Source organism: Phoenix dactylifera, chromosome 10 (assembly GCF_051530095.1).
Source record: "Phoenix dactylifera cultivar Ajwa chromosome 10, Ajwa_hap1_PhDact_Kaust_v1.1, whole genome shotgun sequence".
Taxonomy (NCBI): Eukaryota; Viridiplantae; Streptophyta; class Magnoliopsida; order Arecales; family Arecaceae; genus Phoenix; species Phoenix dactylifera.
This window is the reverse complement of record NC_143199.1, coordinates 1,442,501-1,447,500: the sequence shown is the minus strand read 5'-3', so window position 1 is coordinate 1,447,500 and position 5,000 is coordinate 1,442,501.

The window sequence follows — 5,000 nt, the reverse complement described above, 5'->3', positions numbered from 1 at the left end:
AAGTCCCGCCGCGGCAGCAGCAGCCCCCCCTCCCTACCACCCCGGCGGGGCATCCGCCCAAGGCCCACCCCAAGCGTTCCAAAGTACCGAGGAGCGTTGCAAACGGGAACGGCCCGGACACGCGTCCCGGTCTCACGGGATGCGCGTCCCGGTCGCACGGGTCGCGCATCCCGGGAGGGCCGACGGAGGAAGCCGGCGCACGGCCGCCGCGCGGACGGCCGGCGGCGGCGCCCATGCGCCGGGGCCTCGGCGGGCGCGTGCCGGCTCCCTCGGGGACGAACGGTGCCGGGCGCGCCCGCCGCGAGGCGACGGACTTGTGCGGAGTGGAGCGGAAGTCCCGCCGCGGCAGCAGCAGCCCCCCCTCCCTACCACCCCGGCGGGGCATCCGCCCAAGGCCCACCCCAAGCGTTCCAAAGTACCGAGGAGCGTTGCAAACGGGAACGGCCCGGACACGCGTCCCGGTCTCACGGGATGCGCGTCCCGGTCGCACGGGTCGCGCATCCCGGGAGGGCCGACGGAGGAAGCCGGCGCACGGCCGCCGCGCGGACGGCCGGCGGCGGCGCCCATGCGCCGGGGCCTCGGCGGGCGCGTGCCGGCTCCCTCGGGGACGAACGGTGCCGGGCGCGCCCGCCGCGAGGCGACGGACTTGTGCGGAGTGGAGCGGAAGTCCCGCCGCGGCAGCAGCCGCCCCCCCTCCCTACCACCCCGGCGGGGCATCCGCCCAAAGCCCACCCCAAGCGTTCCAAAGTACCGAGGAGCGTTGCAAACGGGAACGGCCCGGACACGCGTCCCGGTCGCACGGGATGCGCGTCCCGGTCGCACGGGTTGCGCATCCCGGGAGGACAGACCGAGCAAGCCGAGGTGCCGCTCACGGCCGCCGCGAGGGACGTACGGCGCCGGCGCCCGCGCCCCGTGGCACGGCCTAGAGCGTGCCCCCCTGCCACCCCATCGGGGCATCGGCGCAAAGCCCACCGCGGGGTAGATAACCGAAGGCAACGAGGGACGGTGGATGCACATATCCGAGCAGTGGCGATAGGGCCGGAGGGAGCACCGACAGGGCCGTGAGATTTTAAAGTACCGAGGGAATTTGCAAACCGGGCCCGCCCCTCCCCCCGTCCATCGCACGCCGATCGGGGGTCCGGCGCCCCGCGGGGGGCTGCCGGCATGCGCTCCCGGTGCAGGCATCGACGAGCCGCCCGCGACCTCCACTCGGGTCCGAGCCCCCAAGCGCGGATGCCGAAACGCGCCGGCCGCGGCAGCCCCACCCCTGCCACCCCATCGGGGCATCGGCGCAAGGCCCACCCTGGGGTAGATAACCGAAGGCAACGAGGGACGGTGGATGCACATATCCGAGCAATAGCGATAGGGCCGGAGCGAAGACCGAGGGGGTCGGGGGGTTTTAATGTTCCGAGGGAAGTTGGAAACGGGGCCCGCCCGGACGCCCGTCCCTCGCACGCCGATCGCGGGTCCCGCACCCCGCGGGGGGCTGCCGGCATGCGCCCCTAGTACAAGCATCGACGAGTCGCCCGCGACCTCCACTCGGATCCGGCGGCGCACGCGCGGATGGCGAAACGCGGCGGCCGCGGCTGCAGCCCCCCTACCACCCCGTTGGCGCGTCGGCGCAAAGCCCACCCCGGGGAGGATAACCGAAGGCGACGAGGGACGATGCATGCACATATCCGAGCAAATACCGAGAGGGTCGGGGGGAAGACCGAGAGGCAAGGGGTGTTTAGAGTACCGAGGGAAGTTGCGAAAGGGGCCCGCCCGGACGCTCGCCGCTCGCAGGCGATCCGGCGGGGCGCACGGAGGGCGCCGCCCATCGCCGGAGCTTGCTCGGTCATCTCTGCCGCACGGACACGTAAGCGCCGCCGCGCAAGGTTCGGCCGGCGGGGCGGACGGTTCGCCGCCGCAGGCCTTTCCCGCAGCCGGAACGTGGGCCCGGCGTTGCGCGCCGGCGGGCCGCGCAATCCGCCGGGGCGCACGGCGGGCGCCGCCCGTCGCCGGGGCTTCGCTCGGTCATCTCGGCCGCACGGACACGTGCACGCAGCCGCGGAAGGTTCGGCCGGCGGGGCGGACGGTTCGCCGACGCAGGCCTCTCCCGCGGCCGGAACGCGGGACCGGCGTTGCGCGCCGGCGGAAGGCGCGATCCGGCAGGGCGCACGGCGGGCGCCGCCCGGGCTTCGCTCGGTCATCTCGGCCGCACGGACACGTGCGCGCCGCCCATCGCCGGGGCTTCGCTCGGTCATCTCGGCCGCGCCGCCACGTGCGCGCCGCCGCGGAAGGCTTGGCCGGCCGGGCGGACGGTTCGCCGCCGCAGGCCTTTCCCGCAGCATGCGCCCCTTCGCCCGAACGACCGCGGGACTCCGGTACGGCCTAGCCGTCGGCCGCCCGGCTGCAAGCCGTCGGGGCCGCTCGATCCCCGTCGCGTGCCGGCCGCCGCTCGGGCCAGCCGGCCGGCTGCCGCACGTAACCTCTGACCTCATCAGCGGTCGATCCGCACCGCGCTGGTCTTCGGTGCGGACCCGTCGGGGCCGTGCCGCGCCGGCCGTCGCATCCGGTTCCGCAGGCGCCGCCCGGTTGCCTCCCGCCCTCGTGCGCTCGCGCCGGCCGGGCGACGCGGTGCCCGCGGGACTCGGGCATGGTTGAGCCGTCGGCCGCCCGGCGGCATGCCGCCGCCGCTCCGCGCCGCGTGCCGGCTGCGCTCCTCCCCGCGCCCGTCCGCGGGCGGGCCCGCCGCCGCTCGCGCCGGCCGGGCGACGCGGTGCCCGCGGGACTCGGGCATGGTTGAGCCGTCGGCCGCCCGGCGGCATGCCGCCGCCGCTCCGCGCCGCGTGCCGGCTGCGCTCCTCCCCGCGCCCGTCCGCGGGCGGGCCCGCCGCCGCTCGCGCCGGCCGGGCGACGCGGTGCCCGCGGGACTCGGGCACGGTTGAGCCGACGGCCGCCCGGCGGCATGCCGCCGCCGCTCCGCGCCGCGTGCCGGCTGCGCTCCTCCCCGCGCCCGTCCGTGGGCGGGCCCGCCGCCGCTCGGCCTAGCCCCCCGGCTGCCGCACGTAACCTGCGACCTCGTCGGCGCTGGATGCGCGTCGTGACAGTTTTCGGTGGGGCGCCGCGGAGGCGCCGGGGGCCCATGCGACGGGCCAGGGGGCGAACGGAGGGCTCGGTCAGCCCTAACAGGGGACCGGCGACAAAGGAGCGGTCGCGCAAAGCTTCGTAAGGGACCCAGACGACGGGCCTACCGATCCGAAGCACCGCGCACGGACGCGCAGCGGGCCCACGACGGGCCGACACGGAAGGCCCGCCGCCAAGGCCGCAAAACCGACAAAGGAACCCACGGGGACGCACCAGAGCGGGCAAAGCTTTCACCGAACGGGACGGGACCGAGCCCCCGCAACAGGCGAGGGCGACGGATCCGACCAAGTAAGGCCGATCCCGCTCCACGCACGCGCGGCCGCAGGAACTTCGTGAGGGACGGGACGACCGGCCGACCGAACCGAAGCGCCGCGCACGGCCGCCGCGAGGGCCGGCCGGAGGCATAGACCGAGCGCCGCGCCAGCGGAAGGAGCGTGCCGGCTCCGTCGGGGACCACCTGCGCACGGTCCGTCCGAGCGAGCCGACGGACCGGCGCGGAAGGCCCGGCGCCGAGCCCGCAAAACCGACAAAGGAACCCACAGGGACGCACCAAAGCGGCCCAAGATTTCACCGAGACGGGACCGAGCCCACGCAACATGCGATGGCGACGGATCGGACCAAGTAAGGCCGATCCAACTCCGCGCGCGCGCGGCCGCGAGCACTTCGTGAGGGACAGGAAGACCGGCCGACCGAACCGAAGCGCCGCGCACGGCCGCCACAAGGGCCGGCTGGAGGCGTAGACCGAGAGCCTTACCAGCGGAAGGAGCGTGCCGGCTCCGTCGTGGGCCAACTCCGCGGGGCCCATCCGAGCGAGCCGACGGGCCGGTGCGGAAGGCCCGGCCGAACCCGCAAAACCGACAAAGGAACCCACAGGGACGCACCAGAGCGGACAAAGATTTCACCGAACAGGACGGGACCGAGCCCACGGAACATGCGAGGGCGAAGGATCGGACCAAGTAAGGCCGATCCAACTCCGCGCGCGCGCGGCCGCGAACACTTCATGAGGGACGGGAAGACCGGCCGACCGATCCGAAGCACCGCGCACGGCCGCCGCAAGGGCCGACCGAAGGAATAGACCGAGCGCCGCACCAGCGGAAGGAGCGTGCCGGCTCCGTCGTGGGCCAACTCCGCGGGGCCCATCCGAGCGAGCCGACGGGCCGGCACGGAAGGCCCGGCCGAACCCGCAAAACCGACAAAGGAACCCACAGGGACGCACCAGAGCGGACAAAGATTTCACCGAACGGGACGGGACCGAGCCCACGCAACATGCGAGGGCGAAGGATCGGACCAAGTAAGGCCGATCCAACTCCGCGCGCGCGCGGCCGCGAAAACTTCGTCAGGGACGGGACGACGGGCCGACCGATCCGAAGCGCCGTGCACGGCCGCCGCAACGGCCGGCCGGAGGCGTAGACCGAGCGCCGCGCCAGCAGAAGGAGCGTGCCGGCTCCGTCGTGGGCCCGCTGCGCGTGGCCCATCCGAGCGAGCCGACGGGCCGAATCCCTCGAGGACGAACGGTGCCGGGCACGCCCGCAGCGAGTGCCCACGGCGGGCTTGTGCGGAGTGGAGCGGAAGGCCCGCCGCGGCGGCAGCAGCCCCCCCTCCCTACCACCCCAGCGGGGCATCCGCCCAAAGCCCACCCCAAGCGTTCCAAAGTACCGAGGAGCGTTGCAAACGGGAACCGCCCGGACATGCGTCCCGGTCGCACGGGTCGCGCGTCCCGGGAGGGCCGACGGAGGAAGCCGAAGTGCCGTGCGCGGCCGCCGCGACGGCCGGACGGCGGCGGCGCCCGTGCGCCGCGGCAAAGGCGGGAGCGGCCCGGCTCCGTCCGGGGCGCCGCGAGCTTCGGTCGAACCTTTGCCGTGACTCTTCGC